Below are 22,433 nucleotides of genomic sequence, written 5' to 3'. Positions count from 1 at the left end.
CAAGTGGAATGCGGCTGATATCTGGGGGTTGAAGGGGAATGGTAGAAAGATTGTTGTTGATTTTGGAAAGAAGGCAGGCTTTTTTGGACTAATGATATATGGCAGTGCCATTTGCATGCTGTGGGCTTGGCTGTGCCTGGGAGATGGGGAATGGCTGCTGCTGGGGTGGCTGTGCTCAGTCATGGCCCATGAGCTGGCCCTGCTCTGCTCCTCTCTTACACTGCCCACACTTGGATGGACCTCAGGAATCATCCATGATCCCGGAGGAAGCACCAACATCCTGGAATGTTGGCCCATTACTGGAGAACAAGAGTGAAAGGTTTGTGAGACACATGGGAGTGCAGGAAGAGAGTGGTCTACGTGTAGCAGTAAGTGTGTTAAAGAAGATGACCTAAAGACCATTGTCTGGTCATGCTAATGTGAAATAAACTGATTTTTCTTTTTATTTTACGGCAGCGGAAGAAGGAATGTGTGCATTTCAGTCCTGGGGCATGGATCCAAATTGAGGATTTAAGCAAGTTTGGGCCTGGGACAGCTCAGGTGATTGGTGACCTTTACCAGGTCAGTGAAAGAAGTTGAATGGGTTTGGGGGACGTCACAGGCACTGCCAAGTCCTCAGAAAACCAGAGCCTTGTGGTTAAAGGAACAGCACTCGGCACCAAACCCACCCCCAAAACACAAAACACTCATAGTGACCACAGGCAGAGCCTGAAAAACATTTGACTGAAAGGGACTCCTTTGTCTGGTCCTGGGGTCAGGGCTTGGCCATTCAGGTGATGAACAAATGTCAAGGGCTGACGTGGCACCAGAGCCACCTCAACATTGCCTTTACCACCTCTGACCATTGTCTCCAGGTTTTTCCTTGAGCAGCCCCCAGGGAGAGGGACGTTTTGTGTCAGCAATGGCCCTTCCTGGGGTCCCAAACACCCTCAGAAACTTGGGGTTTGTTTCTGCCCTTCAGTTCATGACAGGTTTGTTCATTCTTTCAGTACCTGCAGTTCAGGATCATGGCAGCAGAGGGCTCAGTAACATCCAAAATGCCCTTACAAGACAATGCTCTCTGCAGCACTTTCCTAAAGGTAATAAAGCCAAATCTCTAATATTTCCGTCCCCCTCCCAAAACCCTCATTTCCAGAACAGCTGGTATCAACAATCTCCAATGGATATTGATCTAGAGAATCTCCTGATAACGACTGAATGTGTCAGAGAAGTGGGTGCCTAAAGAATCACTTGACCGAGGAGACAGGCCAGGACACCTCAAGAGGAATCACACAACTCTGGACCAAGAGGTGGGTGTTCCTGGGAATCTCAGGTGCCACAGCACAGTGATACTTGTGTTCAGGGAGCTGGTCATACAAGCCATCTCCTGTTCTGTAATGGTGTCTGAGTTTGCTCAGGTCACCCCTGATTTGAACCCCATCCACTGCTGGGTGTTCGCCAGACTCCTGCCTTCAGGAACAAAGTCCCAGGAGAAGTTGGTGAAGATGGAGGCAAAGAAACCATGAAGAACATCAGTCCTCTCTGATTCTACTCTTATGAAGTTCACCAGCAGTTCCACATTCACCCTGTCTGTTCTTCTACTGGAAATGAAGCAGTGTCAGTTCATCTTGCTGCCCTCAGCCTCCCCTGCAGGTATCAAGTCCAGGGTAGCTTTGGCATCATCCCCACATCCATGGACAAGGTTTCTAAATTCCTCCTTTACAACTTCCCCTGCTCCCACGCCCTGTGTGCTGCCTTTGTGCCCTGGAGCTCCATCAGTTCAAAGAAGCAGCCTCACGAGATAAATGGTTCTTCTCATGGGTACGTGGAGAGATCATTCTTGTGCTTGGAGCAGGCTGTCCTGTAACGCTGATCAGATATCCTGAGCTCCTTCACCCTTCTGAGCTGCTTCCCATGGCACCACCTGTATCAGCCCCCCAGTATGTTAAAGTCTTCTCCTCTGGAGCCCACCAGCCTGTGCTCTGCTGCTGGCCTTCCTCCCTCCCCTCTGGTGCCTGGGACCCCACTGTGTCCTGGTCACAACAGCCAAGGTGGACACTGATGTTCACATCCCTCACCAGTTCTTCCTTGTGTCCCTGTTCCAGATCCAGGTGAGAGTCACTCTTGTTGTCCCACCAGGCAGCCACATTAAGAAGTTGTCACAAGATCTTCTGGACTGTTGGCACCTGCAGCTTTGCCAGCCAGTGAATTTCAATGCAATTACCGATCCCCATAGGAACCTGCTCTTGACTGGAGAGTTTTTCAGGTTGCTGACAGAAGACCTTTTCCATTTCTTCTCCATGATCAAGTCATTTGTAACACCCCACGGGTTGTCACCCTGTATGCCATTTCCATGACAAAGTCTTGGAACTGGGGGTGGGTGTGGGTGTACTGGAGTTGTAATCTCTCTGAGAAGACAACAGGTGTTTAACCAATGTCAGACAGAGCCCATTTCAGTTGGCTCCAAGATGGACCCACTCCTTGCCAAATCTGAGCCACTCAGTGATCCTGGCAGCACCTCTGGGATATTGTAGTTGAGAAAGGGTAAAAAACGCTGCACAACAGCAGATGGGAGAGAGGAGGGAGGAAATGTGAGAGAAAAGCACTGCAGACACCAAGGTCATATCCCATAGGACCCAAGCAGGTCCCTCAGCAGGCCAAAGCTTGCTCTCCTGAAATCCTGCTCTTGGCCTTGTTACCATCTCCCAGGAGCCTCAGCTCCACTTTCCCATCCCTGACTGTTCCATCCTGACCAACTCTTTGTGGTTTGTAAGTGTTAAGTCCCACAGGGCACCTCATCCCACTGACTCCTCAGTCCCCCGTGTCAGGAAGATGTTGTCAATGAGCTCCAACCCCTCCTGGATGGATGGTACCTTGCAGATATTGGGATATCTCAGGTCTGCCACGAGGACACCGCCCTGGAAACATGAGGCTTCTTTCATTTGTCTGAAGGAGGCCTCATCTAATTCCTCTTCCTCATCAGTGAGTCTGTAGCTGATGTCCAGTCACCACAACACTGCCCATGTTGTTCTGCCCTCTCATGCTGACTCTTCAAACTTCAGCTGACATTGTCTGTCCCCAGGCTGAATTTCATGCATTCCTGCTGTTCTCTCACAAGAAGGGAATCTACCCCTGTGAGTCCAGACCTCTGACATTGTGAGTAGCAGACCCCCAAGACCCCACGGTTTCTCCAGGAGATGGTATTTGTAGTGTCCTGTAACTCCTTATCCTGTTACCTTGGGAGAGAAACCCTTCTCAGGATAAACCATCTGCATGAAAACATTAACAGCTGAGCAAACGGAGCTTCAGTCCAGGGAGAGTCCAGACCTTGTGAATATCTGGTATTCGGCCAGCAGAAAGCTCTGAAGTTGTACAAAGAGAAGTGACCAGTGCTGTATCAGGGTGGGACAATAACCCCATCCATCAGGACAGAGCAGGACCTGACACGCTGAGCAGTGACCCTGAGGAGAAGGGCCTGGGCACTCCAAGGTCCCCACACCAGCCCGTGGTGCACGCTCTCCATGAACAAGGCAGCTGCACACGGGGCTGCATGAGGAGGAGCGTGGGGACCCAGCCACCTGGAGTTCTCATCCCATTCGGTTCAGCACTGGTGTGACCCCACACACACGGGGGTGTGCCAGTGTGTGGCTTCCCAGTCTGGAGAAGCAGGGAGGAACTGGAGAGTGAAGGGCTGTGCCAAGGCAGGTTCAGCACCTTGTGCACATGGTGTGGGATGCTGAGGGACCTGAGCTGCTTTGGCCCAGCAGTGCTGGGGATGCTGCAGCTGTTCATGAGTAGCCTGAGAGTGCTTGAAGGGTGTTTTCAGAGGTGGTGGAGGTTTTCTAAATAGTGAGAAATGGTATGAGAAAGAAATAATGGCACAAAGAGCAGCTGGAGAAATCCAGGCTGGACATGAGCAGGAAGGAATGTGACTGGAAGGGCAGTGCTGTGGTGGAGCAGGTCAGCAGAGGGAGTCTGCATCAGCCCAAGGCTTTGTGCTTCAAGGAACAGCTGGGAGGATGCAGAGAGCTCAGCAAAGGGAGGAAGATGCTCAGACAAGAGCAAGGTGGGGCAGCAGGGGGGATGTCTGCAGCCTGCAGGGAAAGAGGTGCAGGGGATGCCACAGCACAGGACAGGCTGTGGTGGAGATGATCAAGGGATGTAAAGAGGCTGAAAGCCCCACCAGACATGAGCTCCTTCTCCCCTTGGCTACGGCTGTTGTGTGCACCTCTGATGCCTGTGAGGAGACACCTTGTCCTTCCAGCACAGGGGCCTCATTGCCTCCTTGTCCCCAACCAGGACCTTGGGAGGTGTGGGACCATAGTCCTGCCCTTGGCCTTGCACAGCCCCACATCACACTGTCCAAGAAGGGCCATGAGCAACGTGGGAGGAACAGGATCTGCCTTCCCAGGGCTGGGGGTCAGGGCTTGGCCCTTTGATTAATGAAACACATTCAGGTTTACTCAGCATCAGAGCCACCTTTGCTCTTCCTGACCTGTTGTCGCTGCCTCTAATTTTCTGCTCTAACTGACCCTGGGGATGGTGTCCCTCAGTGGGACCCATTAACATTACAAGAAACTTTGACGTTTGGATCTGACTTTGACTTCTTGAGAGGATTCATCAAATTCCTCAAGGGTCTGATGTTCATGGACTCAGCACCAAACCCACCAGAGGGGTCATTAAAGCGCCTTGGGCTGCTCCTGTGCTGCTGAGCTGGGCTGGGCTCCTGGGACACAGGGAGCTCCTGGCAAGCGGCAGCGCTGCAGAGAGACAGCTCTGCCCAGGAGCAGCTCCTCTGCACAGCGCAGCAGGGCTGAGGGCTCTGCCTGCGGATCTCAGGGAGACGAGCAAGGCAGAGAGGGATTAAAGGTGGTCAGGATTGGGAGGATGACTGAGAGCTCACTGGAGGAGAAACCTTTGCAGCCCTTGCCATGGTAAGTCTCTGGGTGCAGGGCAATGCAGCTGTAGCTCCTGGAGGCATCTCCTAAAACTGACACAGGCACAGCTGGACAGAGCTGAGCACACAGCGGGTGGGACGGGGTCTGTGGCATTGACAGGGAGCAGATCCAGGGACAGAGACACAGCTGCAGGCAGCACAGACACGGGCAAGGAGAGGGAGATGGACCAGAAATGCGGGGGCGGGGATTCATCGCCTGCAGTGGAAACGCTTCCCAGTTCAACCCCCTGGTCTCTTCTCCAGCAGAGCCTCTGTCCCAAAGCCATGGGGTCCAGGTCACGAGTCTCCACCTCAGCAGCTGGACCTCCAGGTGAAGGGTTCCTGGAACGTGGTACACAAAAAAGGTGCTAAAAGTACTTGCTCTACAGTGTCATTATGTGAGTGGCAGCAGCACAGCCGGATAAGGAGAAGGTTCCACAGCATGCCCGTCTGCCTTTCTGTCCTTGCCTTATTTCTCAGAAGCACTGCAGTGTTCTTCCCTGTTTCTCCACCTGTTCCTGGAGCTCTTGCTCTCTGGGGTTGGGGTGGGAGTGTGGGTCAGTTTTTGTCTTGACACCAATTCAGTGGATGTTGCCCCAGAGCTGTGTTCAGGGAAACTAGATGCCCAAACTGCATTTTAAACTGTGATGAACTGTTTTTCTCACTTCGTAGAAAGAGAGAATGAATGGAAACATCCCTCCATCAGGGAGGGGGTTTTCCACGAGAAACAGCCTGTTTATTTTCCTCAGAGAAGTCTCCCCTCACTTGTCACTGTCCTTTCCTCCTTGCACAGGTCCTCATGCCCAGAGGCAGCAAATGTCCAACAGCAGCTCCATCACCCAGTTCCTCCTCCTGGCGTTCGCAGACACACGGGAGCTGCAGCTCTTGCACTTCTGGCTCTTCCTGGGCATCTACCTGGCTGCCCTCCTGGGCAACGGCCTCATCATCACCACCATAGCCTGGGACCAGCACCTCCACACCCCCATGTACTTCTTCCTGCTCAGCCTCGCCCTCCTCGACCTGGGCTCCATCTCCACCACTCTCCCCAAGTCCATGGCCAACTCTCTATGGGATACCAGGGTCATTTCCTATGCAGGGTGTGCTGCGCAACTCTTTCTGTTTGTCTTTTTAGCTTCAGCGGAGTTTTATCTTCTGACCATCATGTCCTACGACCGCTACGTTGCCATCTGCAAACCCCTGCACTACGGGACCCTCCTGGGCAGCAGAGCTTGTGTCCACATGGCAGCAGCTGCCTGGGCCACTGGGTTTCTCCATGCTCTGCTGCACACGGCCAATACATTTTCACTGCCATTGTGCAAGGGCAATGCCCTGGGCCAGTTCTTCTGTGAAATCCCCCAGATCCTCAAGCTCTCCTGCTCACACTCCTATGTTAGGGAAGTTTGGCTTCTAGTAGTCAGTGTCTGTTTAAGTTTCGGCTGTTTTGTGTTCATCATGGTGTCCTATGTGCAGATCTTGAGGGCCGTGCTGAGGATCCCCTCTGAGCAGGGACGGCACAAAGCCTTTTCCACCTGCCTCCCTCACCTGGCCGTGGTCTCCCTGTTTCTCAGCACTGCCATGTTTGCCTACCTGAAGCCCCCATCGATCTCCTCGCCATCCATGGATCTGGTGGTGTCTGTTCTGTACTCGGTGGTGCCTCCAGCAGTGAACCCCCTCATCTACAGCATGAGGAACCGGGAGCTCAAGGATGCCCTGTGGAAACTGATGACTGGATTTCTTCTGAACCTATAAACTGTCTCTGTGTTCTTCCACATAAGAAGACATTCTCATTGCAGGTTCATCTTGTGTAGTATTTTTTGTCTCTAGTTGTGATTTTTTTTTTAATGATAATATTTTTTTTCCCTTTGTAATTCACTGCCTGCTTTTCACTTCTCAGTGAGTGGCTGTGTCAATGTGGAATCGTGTTATCTGTGTTTAGGCAAAATAAAGGGTCCTTCACCAATATTGGTACTTGTTCTTCCAGAGCTGTTATGGTTCCAGTCCCACACTCTCCTTCTCATCCCTTGTGTTGGTGCAAGGCCTGAGTGCTCTGGCAGCTTGGTCCCCGTCCTGCTGTGTGTCAGTGCTGTGAGCGCAGGCAGGGACAGGCAATGGGCACTGCTGTGACAGAGCTGGCCTCACAACAGCCTTTCCAGATAGAAAGGTGATCTCCTCAGGGCAGGGCCTGAATGTTTAGGTCTTCTTCCAAACCTTCTCTCAAGGATATGTCCTAGAAAGTGACCCACAGATGAAGCACCGTAGTACAGCTGAACAGTGTGTATGTGCAAGGCTGGCGCACAGCAGCGTCCTCTCACAGCCAGGCCTCCTGCCAGAGACCTGCAGGACCAGCAGAGCAGGGGCTGGGCTGTGCCCCTGTGCACTGGACATCCCTTCATAAGGAGCTTCAAGTCAATCATCATGGACCGGCCCCTCACAACCACCATTTCCAGCCCTGTGCTCTCACCCACAGAGGTTGTTCTTCCCTCCATGGATGGACACTCAATGAATAGTTCATCAGTCCATGTTTACTTTGTACAGATGAGATGTGAGCATGCACATCATGTACATGAGGTGACATGAATGTGAGTGAGCACAAACACCATCAACTATTCCTTTCCATTCTTTGAAGGTCTGTAGCACAGATGAGGTCTTGAGGTGACTTCATGTTGGCAGAAACATCCTATGGGAAACTGCCTGAATGCAGCACTGGGTTGTTGTTCCTTTAACTCAGGTCCCTGTATCCATTCCTCATGACGTGGGACATCTCAGATAAGTACAGAGAAGTGTGACATGCTAAAGGGATGAGATGCTTCCCATCCTTTAAGAGTGGCAACAGGAGGCCAGAGGGACACTGTGACTCCTGCCTCTGTCTGTAAAAGGGACAGACTCTGTCTCTGAGCATCCCTGGGTGCATAAGGAGTCCATGAGGCCAGCTCAGATGTGGACACCTGACAGAACCCTGATATTTATGTCAAAAGTGCCATAGAAACCAGAATGGTTCTTCTTGGGTCCTTAGAAAACGCAGACCTCAAACCCGTCTTCAAGAAGAGCAGGAATAGAAACTGGGAGAATAACAGACTGGCCACCCTACCTCCCTCCCTGGGAAGGGGATGGGACACGTCCTCCTGCAGCCGTTTCCAGGAATGTGAAGGACAAGGAAGGGACTGCTGAACCTAAAAGGATAGGGAAAGAAAGGCATGTTGTGCACAGGGCGTTTGCAAGGCTAAGCCATGGTCTCCTTCTGACCAGAGTGGTGCTGATGGGGCTCAAGAAGTGGATGCTGGGTGGGAAGTTGGCTGAATCATCAAGCCCAAATATCACCAGTGTTACAAAGTCCTCCGTGCAGCCAGTTACTGGTGTCATCTCTCAGTGACCAGCACTTGGGCAACACTGTTGAACATCTTTATTCTCCCCTCCTATGATGTAACTGATTGAACTCCCAGTGCCTTTGAAGATGATGCAAACCTGGGTGGAGGCCTTGAGCAACCTGACGTGGTTCACCTGCCCTGTTCAGGAGAGTGAGACAAGATGAGTGAGACAAGGGCTCTCTGCAAACCTGAGTTATTCTGTGATTTGAAAGATTTTTTGCCTTGGAGAGGTTTCAGGAGAGAGAATAGGTGGAAATATAGAAAAAAAATAAGAAAGGGGAGAAGAAGAGATACAGAAGATGTTACCGGAAGTACAGGAGTTCCAGTGAAGAGTGCTTTTCACTCACAGTGTTAGTAGGAAATATATTTGACAAATTTGAACAAGGTGAGGAAGCGAGATGGGTGTCTGCAGCCTGTGAGAAAGAGGAGTAGGTGTAGGACTGTGTAGAATACGCTTCAGTCTTGGTCAGGTCCTGAGCCATAAGGCAGGGAATGGATGAGTGTGGTATTTTGTGGTCAGTTGTGTCTCAGACACTCATAATCCAGTCAGAATCCTGTGGCTGTGAAGGGGCAGTGAGGTCAGTTCTGTCTCTGGAGGTGACAGCCAGGCAGCAGGGACATGGCTGGGAAAGAACCTCTGCCTAAGTGCTCACAGGCCCTACCCAGGAAGAGGCCTTGCAGATGGGTTGTCACGTCCATCCCACCTGAGAACATGAGGGGACAGCAGCAGGGACATGTGCAACTTGGAAGGTGAAGATTGGATATGAGGAGGAAGAAATGTCAGTGGAAGGGCAGTGCTGTGGTGCAAGAGGTCACCCAGAGGGAGCTGGATCAGCCCATGGTTTGTGTTCCAAAGAGCAGCCAGTGAGGGTGCAGACACAGCAGTGAAGGTGCAGAAATGCTGGGGTGAGAGCAGGTGGGGAAGCGAGATGGGTGTCTGCAGCCTGCAGGGAAAGAGGGGCAGGGGTAGGACCGTGTAGAACAGCCTGTGGTGGAGATGGCAAAGGGCGCTGGCAAGGCTGGAAGGGACCCACAGAACCCAGGTCTCTGTCCCCTTGGCCATGGAAGTTGTCTCTGCCACTGAGGCCCAGGAGAAGCCATGTTGTCCTCATGGCTCTGGGGCCTCGGTGGCTGCTTGCAGCCCCATGGGGAAGCTGGAAGTTGTTGTCCCAGTGTTGTCCTTCCCTGGGCCTTGCACACCCACATCCCACGGTCCCAGGAAGAGCCCTGAGCCGTCTGTGAGGGGCAGAATCCCCCTTCCCATTGCCTGAAGGTCATGGCTTCTCCTTTCTGCTTCAGAAAGAAAACCAGGGGTTTCTCAGCATCAGAGCTGAAGAAAAGACTCAAAGGAGACCTCATGGTAGCTACAGCTTCCTCACAAGGGGAGGAAGAAGGGGAGGCACCAAACTCCTATCTCTAGTGGCCAATGACAGAACCCAAGGGAATGGCAGAAGATGAGCCAGGGGAGGTTCTGGTTGGACATGAAGAAAAGGTTCTTCACCCAGAGGTGATGGACACTGAACAGGCTCCCCAGGGAGGTGTCACGGCCCCAACCTGACAGTGTTCAAGAAGAGACTGGACAACTTCCTCAGACACACGGTGTAAACTGTGGGGTGTCCTGTGCAGTGACAGGAGTTGGACTCCATGATCCTTGTGGATCCTTCCAGCTCAGGACATACTATGACTCTATGAAATACTAGGACAAAAGTCCATGTTTTCATTGTACAGATGAGTTGTAACCATACACATCATGTGCATGTCCACTGTGTGCATGTGGTGAGATGAACCCAAGGGAGCACAAATGCTGTCAGCTATTCCTTGGGGTGCCATAAAGGTCGGTGGGACAGAGATGGTGTTCAGGGGTCTCTTCCAATCTGTGCTATTGTAGGATTCCATGAATCTTTTCCTTGGAGAGCTCTTTCAAGTCAGAACAGACAAAGGAAGAAGAGAAAAATAATAAGAGTCAGAAGCAAAGATGTAAAATGTCCCAGAGTAAATACAGCAGCTCCTCTGAGGAACGTTTCTCCACTCAAACCCTTGATAGGAAATCTATTGGCTAAATTTGATGAAAGCAGCTAAAGTCTACCTGCTCACACACTGGAGCACAAGGAGGGTGATGGCTGGGTACGATGCCATGTGGTCACTTGTGTCTCAGGAACTCATAGTCCAGTAGAAGCCAATGGCTGTGGAGGGGATGGTGAGGTCACTTCTGCCTCTGCAGGGGATAGGCCAACAGCAGGAACATGGCTGGGAAAGGACTGTGAGGTCACCCATACCAGACAAGCAATCGGGCCCAATCAGCTTGGCTTTGTGAAAGGCAGGTCCTGCTTGACCACCCTGATCTCCTTCTATGACAAGGTGACCGGCTGAGCAGATGAGGGAAAGTCTGTCGTGGGGAGTGAAAGCGCCACCCAGGCTGTGGGTGTTGTGTCCTTAGACTGCAGTAAAGCCTTTGACACTGTATCCCACAGCATCTCCTGGAGAAGCTGCAGCTCATGGCCTGGATGGTGTATCTGCGATGAGTAAAGAACTGGATGGAGGGCCGGGCCCAAAGGGTTCTGGTGAACGGAGCCAAATCCAGTTGGCGGTTGGTCTGGAGTGGTGTTCCCAAGGGTTCAGTACTTGGACCAGTTCTCTTTTATCTCTTTATGAATGATCTGTATGAGGGAATCGAGTACACCCTCAGTAAGTTCGCAGATGACACCAAGTTGGGTGGGAGTGTTGATTTGCTGAAGGGTAGGAAGGCTCTACAGAGGGATCTGGAGCTGCTGGTTCATTAGGCTGAGGCCATTTGTCTGAGGTTTAACACGGCCATGTGCCAGTTCCTGGACTGGGGTCATAACAACTCCCTGTAACACTACAGGCTTGGAGGAGAGTGGCTCGAAAACTGCCTGGTGGAAAAAGACCTGGGGGTGTTGATCGAAAATGACTGAACATGAACCAGCGTGTACCCAGGTGGCCAAAAAGGCCATTGGCCTCCTGGCTTACATCAAGAATAGTGTAGTAAGCAGAACCATGGCAGTAATCATCCCCTTGTACTCGACGATGGTGCGGCCACAACTCGAATCCTTGGTTCAGTTTTGGGCCTGTTGCTACAGGAAAGACCTTGAGGTGCTGGAGTGAGTGCAGGGGAGAGGGACAAGGCTGTTGAGGGTCTGGAGCACAAGTCTGCTGAGGAGCAGCTTAAGTACCCGGGGTTGTTATAGCTTGAAGAAAAGGGGACTGAGGGGAGGCATTTCTGATCTCTATAACTATCTGAAAAGAGGTTGTAGTATGGAGGGTGTTGTTTTTCTCCTGTGTAGCAAGTGACAGGATGAGAGGAAATAGCCTCAGCTTCTGCCAGAGAAGGTTCAGAATTGATATTAGGAAGCATTTCTTCATGGAAAGGGTTGTGAAGCAGTGGAACAGGCTGCCCAAGGAAATGGTTGAGTCACCATTCTTTGTGCCTTAGCACAGCTTCTAGGAGGATCTGTGCCATGATCTTCCCAGGCACAGGTAAGAGGTAGACAGGTCAGTAGCTTTCATGGTCCTCCTTTCTACAGCAGAGAAACACTGCCACACAGCACAGCTTGGAACGTGGAGAATGGACATAAGGAGGAAGAAATGTGACTCAAAGGGTAGTACTGTGGCACGAGAAATCATCCAGAAGGAGCATGAGATCAGCCCATGTCCTTGTGTTTCCAGGAACAGAGCATGAGAGTGCAGACACATCAGTCAACGTATGGAAATACCAGGGTGAGAGCAAGGGGAGGAAGCGAGATGGGTGTCTACAGCCTGCAGGGAAACAGAAGCAGCTGTGGGACAGTGTAGGACAACCTGTGGTGGAGATGGCAAAGGGCACTGGCAAGGCTGGATGTCACCAAGAGAACCCAAGACTTTGTCCCCTTTGGCTATGGCCAACACCTCTGTCACCAAGGCCTGTGAGGAGACATGTTGTCCTGAGGCACTGGGACACCTTATGACGTCCTTGCACACCCCCAGTAGGGCTGGGAACTATCACACCATTGTCCTTCACTCAGCATCACACAGCCCACATCCCCCTGGCCCAGGAAGAGCCCTGAGCAATGTGTGAGGGACAGGATCTGCCTTCCCAGGGGCTGGGGGTCAGGCCTTGGCCTCTCTGCTTCACCCAACAAAACCAGGCTTTTCTCAGCACCTCAGCTGCCTGCACATTTCCCTTTGTTTATCTGCCACCATGGCCTCCAATTCTCTGCTCTAACGAGTCCCTGGGGAGGCTCTGCTGGTACTTGCCCTCAGTGGAACTCATTAATACTTCAAGGTACTTAGTACTTTTTTCTTCTGGTTTTGACTTCTGGAAAGGTTTGTGCAATCTCCTCTCAGCACCTGAGTAATGTTCAAGGACTCAGCACCAAATGCACCATGGGGCTCATTACACTGAAGAAAGCTCTAACAAGCCATGTCTCCTCTTATAATTGTCTTCCAATCTTGTCTAGTTAATTAGAGAGTTTTCTTGGTGTAATTCTGGAGAAAGATTTCAAAAGCTTCTGACAAAAATGTCTTTCTATTGTAAAGAGTGTATTTCATTACTGTTCAGTTTGGAGAAGAGCTGATTGCAGCATTATCTGATGTGGATCCAGGGTCTCTCCTAAGCAGGTCTGGACTGGCGGGAGAAGCTGTCCCATGAGGTCTCACACCATGTGCACAACCTTGCTCCTCACCTCCCCAGCCCCATCGTTTCTCTCATGGCCCCCTGGGCCTTGCATCCCTTTTCCTTACACCAGACTTCTCCACTGCAGTCTGCAGCTGGATGTGCCGGCTCCTTTGCACCAGCTCCCACCTGCTCTCCTTGGAGACCTGGCTGCACACAGCAAACAGGGGCTTTGCTTTACCTTTGAACAAACAAAATACAACTGATGAGAGTCATGATTAAAAGAAAACACACTCCTCAACTGTACAACAAGGACAAACTGCCACCACTGAGGTTCACCCTCTCCAAGGCAGAGCCATGCAAGTAATGTTGTAGAGAGAAAGGAAATTTAAAAATAAACACAATAAAAGATTTGTCTAAGGACAGAATTAGACAGACTACTGAAAGACAAGGAAGCTTTTAACTCCTTGAAGGTGAAAGCAGCAACTGGGTTGTTGACAAGTGTCTGAGTGATCAAACAGTAAGAAGGGAAACCCAGAGAGCAATCGCAAGTGCTTGTGTGCAGATCAGCTGCTGGAAATGGGACTTCAGACATGGTCAGTTTAGTTAGGGCAGGAGGAAATACCTGGAGGATGAGGGAGATCAGATGCACAGATAACAGAGAGAGTGCTGAGAAGGGAAATGTTGTTGAAGATCAGAACTTCTCCTCTTGTTCTTCATGCACATCCTGAAGTCTCTGTTTTCTCTCTTTTGAAAACACTGGTATTTAAAGTATTCAAAACAAAGAAAGGAGAATTAAAACACCAACAACGTTTCATACTTCATGTTGCAAGAAGACATTCCCTTCACTCTACATCTTCCATTTGTTTGTTTTTCTCTCTTTTTTTTTTTTTTTAATGTTCTCTAGATTTCTCTCCTACCAAAGCCTCCAGCATTAAGAAAGATAATCTTTGTGTCTTGCACAGAGTCGAAGGCATCAAACAATCCACTGCCATGGCCTGTCAGTGCCACTTTTTACTCTTGGCACAGAGTGAGTCCTGCTGGAAGCTGTTGGCCACTCTTGTCTGATGGAGGAAAGAAGGAGAAAAACTTTAAATGAACTGTTCTCTGTTTAGATGGCCATGTTGACAGTGATCTCCAGAGATCTGTGTTATCTGTCTTTCTATGTGATCATAAGGAAAAAGAAGTATATATATGTGTTGGTAAATATATAGGAAAATACATAATTGTGTCCAGTTACTCAGCAAAATACATTTCCTACCAACACTCTCAAAGGAAGAATCTTTCTTCTGAGAAATTACTGCCTCCCAATCCTCTGTGACTTGAGACAGGAATGTGGAGAACAACCAGCACTGGATGGGGATCAAGTCAGGGTCACTGTAACTAACACAATCCTTTCCAGTCCATGGGACAGCAGGGGCAGCATCCCAGGAGCCGAGACAGCAGGACGGTGTCACATTGAGGCCACTCTGCACCATCTTGGAAAGAATCAAAACCAACTTCTTGACTGGGGTAGTTCCATTTTACGCGTGTCACACAGGGCAGATGAAGGGAGCTCAGAACTCCAGACTCTGCTGCACGGTTGGGTCTTCAGAGACAGGAAATGCAGGTGACAGTGTGTGTCAGTGCACACCACATAAAGATTCTGGCTTCCTTGGTGACTTTGCACTGACCTGGGATCTGTTCCTTGGCTTTCTTTGCCTAAAAAGGAAGGAACTCCCCTATGTCACCTGCCCCTCACAGCAGAAAAAGAAGGGAGAAAATGTATGGAATAGGGATGATATGGGAGCAATTCTGTCCAAGAGTTGTATTCTTTCAATGCTAAAAAAGGTAGAAGTGAGAGAAAGCACTGTTTTAAGAACTTCATAGAAGAAGATAACTACTGAGATGTAGCATCTGTTCTGAGAATTGCGAATGACTGTTGGGAAGGACATTAAAGAGCTTTAGTTCATTAGCATAACGATGAATAAGGAATTCTCTGTTACTGTTATCAGTGATAGTAACACCATTCAAAAAATATCTTTGAGACCAACTCTGTTGCCCCTTGGCTCCAAAGCTCAGCCTGCTCAGAGTTTGACAGGATTGCTCCAAACCCCTGTGACCCAAATCTCTACAACTGTCTCTCCTCAACAGCCTTTTACCCCAGGAAGGGAAAAACTCCCAATGCAGGCACCAAACCTGTGCCCAATCTGCCTGGAGAGCCAGGACAGTTGTGCCACACAACAACCACCCTTGAAGAAAGCTGCAGGTAGTGGGAATTGAAATGGTTTCAAATCAAATAATGGAATCATAACATCATAGAATCATTTAGTTTGGAAAAGGGTGGTCTAGGAAAAGTCACCCTTTTTGTCCCCAGGTGCACGGACACTGCTCATGTGCCTCTGCAGAGAGTGGCAGGAGCTGGATCCCCTTCTTTGGACAGACTCCTTCCAGGAGAGACACAGACACAGGGATAACTCATCAGGTCTTGACAGCATTTCACTCGGCATCAGTTTTGACACATTGGGTGCTGTCCTGTAACTGCCCTTTCTGCACAAATGATCATACAAAGACAACCATTCAGTAAGACATGATCATAAAGGGGCTGTTATGGAGAAGAAAGCTCACCATGAACTCTGGAGAGAGCGAGGAAGTTTATAACAAGCACCAGGAAGAACCAAGAAGCTCAAGGCCTCTTCTGAAGAGTGGGAGGCCCTGAGCAGCTGTGATTGGCCATGTGTAGGCGTGGGAGAGGGTCAGGGCATGTCAGGGAGAAGCAATGAGATGGCCGATGGCTTCAGTGAACACTTCCATCCATGTCTGAGCCCAGAAATGGAAAGCAGTTGATGTCTGCAGGTGGAGGAGGAACAGGAGGAAGATTTTCCTGGGAATATGGAAGGAAGAAAGCCCTCTCTTCGGCTAATCATGTATGGCAGTGACATTTCCATCCTGTGGGCATGGCTGTGCCTGGGAGATGGGGAACGGCTGCTGCTGGGGTGGCTGTGCTCAGTCATGGCCCATGAGCTGACCCTGCTCTGCTCCTCTCTTACACTGCCCACACTTGGATGGTCCTCAGGAATCATCCATGAGCCTGGTGGATGAATGAACCTCCTGGAGTGATGGGTATAGATCCAAACAGAGGATTCAAGCAATTGTGGGACTGGGACATTGAGGTGATTGGTGACCATTGCCAGGTGTATGAAAGAAGTTGAATGAGTTGTGAGGAACTCACAGGCATTTGCAGCTCCACAAAAAACCAGACCCTTGCAATTAAAGCAACAACACTTGACATAAAGCCCACCCCAAAACACAAAACACTCACAGTGACCACAGGCAGAGCCTGAGAAACATTTGACTGAAAGGGTCTCCTTTGTCTGGCCCTGGGGTCAGGGTTTGGCCATTCTGATGATGAACAAACATCAACAGCTCACGGGGCACCAGAACCACCTCCACATTGCCTTTACCACCTCTGACCATTGTCTCCAGGGACAGGGACTGCTTGTGTCAGCAATGGCCCTTTGTGGGATCCCAAACACCCTCAGAAACTTGGGGTTTGTTTCCGTCCTTCAGTTCATGACAGGTTTGTTCATTCTTTCAGTACCTGCAGTTCAGGATCATGGCAGCAGAGGGCTCAGTAACATCCAAAATGCCTTTACAAGACAAGGCTCTGTGCAGCACTTTCCTAAAGACTTTAAGTCTGGTGTGGATGATTTCAGAGATTTCAGAATTGTAGCCAAGCAATGAGCATTTCCATAATAAAGAGTAATAAAGTCAAATCTCTAATATTTCCGTCCCCCTCCCAAAACCCTCATTTCCAGAACAGCTGGTATCAACAATCTCCAATAAATATGGATCTAGAGAATCTCCTGATAACGACTGAATGTGTCAGAGAAGTGGGTGCCTAAAGCATCACTTGATGGACGAGACAGGCCAGGACACCTCAAGAGGAATCACACAACTCTGGGCCAAGAGGTGGGTGTTCCTGGGAATCTCAGGTGCCACAGCACAGTGATACTTGTGTTCAGGGAGATGGTCAAATGACCCATCTCCTGTTCTATAATGGTGTCTGAGTTTGCTCAGGTCACCCCTGACTTGAGCCCCATCCACTGCTGGGTGTTCTCCAGACTCCTGCCTTCAGGAACAAAGTCCCAGGAGACCTTGCTGGTGAAGATAGATGCAAAGAAGCCATGAAGAACCTGAGTCCTGTCTGATTCTACTCTTATGAAGTTCACCAGCAGTTCCACATTCACCCTGTCTGTTATTTTATTGGAAATGAAGCAGTGTCAGCTGATTTCAGCTGGCTCCAAGATGGACCCACTCCTTGCCAAATCTGAGCCACTCAGTGATGCTGGCAGCACCTCTGGGATATTGTATTTGAGAAAGGGTAAAAAACACTGCACAACAGCAGGTGGGAGAGAGGAGGGAGGAGATGTGAGAGAAAAGCACTGCAGACACCAAGGTCATATCCCATAGGACCCAAGCAGGTCCCTCAGCAGGCCAAAGCTTGCTCTCCTGAAATCCTGCTCTTGGCCTTGTGATCATCTCCCAGGAGCCTCAGCTCCACTTTCCCATCCCTGACTGTTCCATCCTGACCAACTCTTTGTGGTTTGTAAGTGTGAAGTCCCACAGGGCACCTCACCTCACTGACTCCTCAGTCACCTGTGTCAGGAAGATGTTGTCAATGAGCTCCAAACCCTCCTGGATGGCTGGTACCTTGCAAATATTGGATATCTCACGTCTGATACAAGGACACCGCCCTTAAAACATGATGCTTCTTTCATTTGTCGTGAAGGAGGCCTCATATATTTTCTCTTCCTCATCAGTGAGTCAGTAGCTGATGTCCAGTCATCACAACACTGCCCATGTTGTTATGCCTTTTCCTGATGACTCCTCAACCTTCAGCTGACATTTTCTGTTCCCAGGCTGAATTTCATGCATTCCTGCTGTTCTCTCACAAGAGGGGAATCTACCCCTGTGAGTCCAGACCTCTGACATTGTTAGTAACGGACCCCCAAGACCCCACGGTTTCTCCAGGAGATGGTATTTGTAGTGTCCTGTAGCTCCTTATCCTGTTATCTTAGGAGAGAAACCCTTCTCAGGATAAACCATCTGCATGAAAACATTAACAGCTGAGCAAATGGAGCTTCAGTCCAGGGAGAGTCCAGACCTTGTGAATATCTGGTATTCGGCCAGCAGAAAGCTCTGAAGTTGTACAAAGAGACGTGACCAGTGCTGTATCAGGGTGGGACAATAACCCCATCCATCAGGACAGAGCAGGACCTGACACGCTGAGCAGTGACCCTGAGGAGAAGGGCCTGGGCACTCCAAGGTCCCCACACCAGCCCGTGGTGCACGCTCACCATGAACAAGGCAGCTGCACACGGGGCTGCATGAGGAGGAGCGTGGGGACCCTGACACCTGGAGTTCTCATCCCATTCAGTTCAGCACTGGTGTGACCCCACACACACGGGGGTGTGCCAGTGTGCGGCTTCCCAGTTTGGAGAAGCAGGGAGGAACTGGAGAGTGCAGGGCTCTGCCAAGGCAGGTTCAGCACCTTGTGCACATGGTGTGGGATGCTGAGGGACCTGGGCTGCTTCAGCCCAACAGCACTGGGGAGGCTGCAGCAGTGCAGGAGAAGCCTGAGAGTGCTTGAAGGGTGGTTTCAGAGGTGGTGGAGGTTTTCTTCATAGTGAGAAACAGCATGAGAAAGAAATAATGGCCCAAAGTGCATCTGGGGAGGTCCACGCTGGACATGAGCAGAAAGGAATGTGACTGGAAGGGCAGTGCTGTGGTGGAGCAGGTCAGCAGAGGGAGTCTGCATCAGCCCAAGGCTTTGTGCTTCAAGGAACAGCTGGGGAGGATGCAGAGATCTCAGTAAAGGGAGGAAGATGCTCAGACAAGAGCAAGGTGGGGCAGCAGGGGGGATGTCTGCAGCCTGCAGGGAAAGAGGTGCAGGGGATGCCACAGCACAGGACAGGCTGTGGTGGAGATGATCACGGGATGTAAAGAGGCTGAAAGCCCCACCAGACATGAGCTCCTTCTCCCCTTGGCTATGGCTGTCGTCTGCACCTCTGATGCCTGTGAGGAGACACCTTGTCCTTCCAGCACAGGGGCCTCATGGCCTCCTTGTCCCCAGCCAGGAACCTGGGAGCTGTGGGACCATAGTCCTGCCCTTGGCCTTGCACAGCCCCACATCACACTTTCCAGGAAGGGCCCTGAGCAATGTGGGAGGAACAGGGTCTGCCTTCCCAGGGCTGGGGGTCAGGGCTTAGCCCTTTGGTTAATGAAACACATTCAGGTTTACTCAGCATCTAAGAGAACTTCACCTTGCTTTTCCTGACCTCTTGTCACTGCATCCCGTTTTCTTCTCTAACCGGACCCTGGGGTCAGTTCCTCAGTAGTGTCCCTCAGTGGGACTCATTAACATTGCAAGAAACTTTGGAGTTTGAATCTGACTTCTTGAGAGGTTTCATCAGCTTCCCCTCAGGGTTTGAGGTTCATGGACTCAGCACCAAACCCACCAGAGGGTTCATTAAAGTGCCTTGGGCTGCTCCTGTGCTGCTGAGCTGGGCTGGGCTCCTGGGACAGAGGGAGCTCCTGGCAAGCGGCAGCGCTGCAGAGAGACAGCTCTGCCCAGGAGCAGCTCCTCTGCACAGCGCAGCAGGGCTGACGGCTCAGCCTGGGGATCTCAGGGAGACGAGCAAGGCACTGCCCTGGCTCAGAGAGCTCCGCTGAGCCCCTGCAGAGGACGCGGAGGCCAATTCACACCTGAGGTTTACATACAGGAACACTAAACCAGCCCCCAGGAGCATCCCAAGCCTCTGGAGACACTGGTACAAGCGCAGTTTCCCCTGGCGAGTCCCTTCCCACCCGCAGCTCGTGGAAGCCTCACCCAGGGTGCTGGAGAGACCCTCGGTCGGGGCACCGAGGTCCTGGGCTGCGGTCAGCGGTGTCACAGGGTGGTTGGGCAGCTCCTGGCGGGGCTGTTCACGCCGTCTCCTCTGGTGAGCCGTGCTCAGCCGCTGCTGCGCGGTCTCTGGGACAAAGGCAGAGAGAGAAGCTGTCAGAAAAGCTTCAGGGCTTGGGCACTGTGGCCCCAGGCCCAGTGGGGAGGGTGAGGAGACACCTCCCTGATGCAGACGCTGCTGCTGCTGCTCCAGCTGCTCCTGCTGCGGGACCTGCTCCTCCTCTGGCCGCTTTGGGTTTAAAAGCCCAAGTCTCTTTCGCCTTGTGTTCCCTCCCCCTGAGAGGCCCCCAGTCTGGACTTTTCTTTGCTGTACGTTTTAAGTTGTATTTTGTCTTATAATTCAAGTATCTTTTTAAAATGCAAACGCCTGAGACTCTGATACAGGGAACCTGGGGACAAGAACGTTCCTGTGGCAGTTTTGTGCACACGAATCCGCGTGTGGCACTGCTTTGCTGATGGAGCTGGGAAGGAAATCCTCGTCCTTCTCTGGAGCCGAAAAACCACACGCGGTGGTTGGAGAAACTGCCAGTTTGACCTGGAAGGACGAAGCCAGAATTTGAGGGCAGAAATCAGTTGCCCCAGGTCCTTAGGTCTGGAGGTTGCTCTGGGATGTTCTTCTGGTTTTTAAAGGCCATGTTCCAGAACACAACGATGCCAAGTGAAGGGTCCAGGCTGTGTTTTCCTCCCCGCGCATTTCCCTGTGTGATCTGCTCTGTGACCCCCCCGTGAGCAGGGGTTGGACTGGGGGTCTGCAGAGGCCCCTTCAGCCCCACCAGGCTGGGATTCTGTGGCTCTGTGACTCTGCACTGCGGTTCCCCAGCACCCCCAGGATGTTCCACAGCCCACAGGCAACTGCAGCTTTTCCTTTTCGGGCCGATTTCTGAAAAACCCCTGGCTCTTGTGCTGGGCTTCACCTCCCGTCCGGGTACCCCGGGGTGACAGCGGGGCCTCTCCGGTCCTTCCGCGGGCTCTGCCCGGTCGGAGCAGCAAGGCCGGCGATGGGGAGGGGTTCCCGGGGAGGGCAGAGCCCGTCCCGCGGGGCTGCGGGGACGTTTCTAGGCAGGCTCCGCGCTAAACAGCCCCGTTGCTAGGGCAGGGGGGCATTCCCAGCCCGGCGCTGCGGTAGACAGACCCGTTGCTACGGCTGCGGGGCCTTCCAGGCCGGACTCCGCGCGGCGCGGCCCCCGTCGCTATGGGAACGGGGCCCTTCCAGTGCGGGCGGCGCGCAGCATGGCGGTGCCCCTGCCGAGCGCGGCGCTGAGCAGCGTCCGGAGCGGGCGGGCGTTCGGCACGGCCGGTGAGTCCCGGGCCGGGGAGCCCCGGTTCCCCTGCGCGGGCAGCGGGAGCCGCTTGGGGCGTGGCGGGGAGAGCGCTCGGGCGGCTGAATTGCTGGCGTGGCCGGCTCGGGGAGGCGGGGGTGGCTCCGGCTCTTCCCGGGCTCTCTCGGCCTCGTCTCTTGCGCTCTGGAGAAAGCGGGAACTCTCTGGCAGCGAAGAGGTGGAGTGAACAGCAGAGGCAATGCCGCTGTTCGGCGGCATTCTTTATTTCATCAGCGCTGGGCAGCACTGGTAGATGCTTGCACCTGGGCAGGAACAAGCCCAGGTTCCAGTCTAAGCTGGGGAAAGACCTGTTGGAGAGCAGCGAAGGGGAAAGGGAGCTGGGGGTCCTGGGAACAGCAGGGTGACCATGAGCCAGCACTGGGCCCTTGTGGCCAGGAAGCCAATGGTACCTGGGGTGGATTAGAAGGGGGTGGTCAGTAGGTCAGAGAGGTTCTCCTGCCCCCCTGCTCTGCTCTGGGGAGACCACACCTGGAATATTGTGTCCAGTTGTGGCCCCTCAGCTCCAGAAGGACAGGGAACTGCTGGAGAGAGTCCAGCGCAGCCACCAAGATGCTGGAGGGAGTGGAGCATCTCCCGTGTGAGGAAAGGCTGAGGGAGCTGGGGCTCTGGAGCTGGAGAAGAGGAGACTGAGGGGGGACTCATTCCTGGGGATCAATATGGAAAGGGGGGTGTCCCGGAGGCACCCCAGGTTCGTTTAAGGGACAACAGGGTCCAAAACAACTTTTGTTAAACCGGTGAGAAACAGGGTTTTAGCATCCAAAAGTGACTCGAATACAGGTTCGGATACCAGTTGAGGAAAATGATGAAGGGGCAGCAACCAATACGACAGGCGGTGCACAGAGTGCATGCACGTGGCTTCACCAAAACAATGCCGGAGCCGTCCCTGAGTCCGGGAGGAGTCCGCACTTGCCTGAACACGGTGTGGGGTTATTTTGAAGAGATACACGTACTGCAGTGAGTACGGAAAGTGCACACTCGCGATTCTGCGAGGCTAAATTTATAATACACTCGCAATCCTGCGATGGGCAGTTTCACTCACACCCGCGGCGGCAAGGCAGCGGAGTCTCCATCCCGGGGGGGCTCTCGGCGGCAGCATCTCGCTCGTGCTGCGAGAGACCCGCGACAAATGGGCGGAGTCTTGACGAGAGTCCCATTTTTTATTGGCTGATCACATCTGACTGTGGGCATTCCAGAAGCTTCTCTGCACCCCCACTCTGGCTGTGGGTGCCCCTGAAGCCTCCAAACATCCCCCACACTG

The 22,433-nt window shown here is 52.1% G+C and overlaps 1 long non-coding RNA gene across 2 annotated transcripts; it reads right to left on the bottom strand.

Moving 5' to 3' along the window:
- Positions 1 to 13,012: 13,012 nt before the first annotated feature.
- LOC139828817 (uncharacterized) lies at positions 13,013 to 21,090 on the bottom strand. 2 transcript variants are annotated; one of them, XR_011740804.1, is made up of 3 exons: positions 20,750 to 21,090; positions 19,761 to 19,904; positions 13,013 to 13,130 (listed from the first exon to the last, which is right to left on the bottom strand). It is a non-coding gene; the product is annotated as an uncharacterized lncRNA (long non-coding RNA). The 2 variants fall into 2 exon arrangements; XR_011740803.1 differs by lacking the exon at positions 13,013 to 13,130 and having other exon boundaries at positions 19,760 to 19,904.
- Between the last annotated feature and the right edge of the window lie 1,343 nt (positions 21,091 to 22,433).

The sequence above is a fragment of the Patagioenas fasciata genome, chromosome 11 (assembly GCF_037038585.1).
Source record: "Patagioenas fasciata isolate bPatFas1 chromosome 11, bPatFas1.hap1, whole genome shotgun sequence".
NCBI classification, from domain to species: domain Eukaryota; kingdom Metazoa; phylum Chordata; class Aves; order Columbiformes; family Columbidae; genus Patagioenas; species Patagioenas fasciata.
This window is presented reverse-complemented; position numbering and strand designations above follow the sequence as displayed.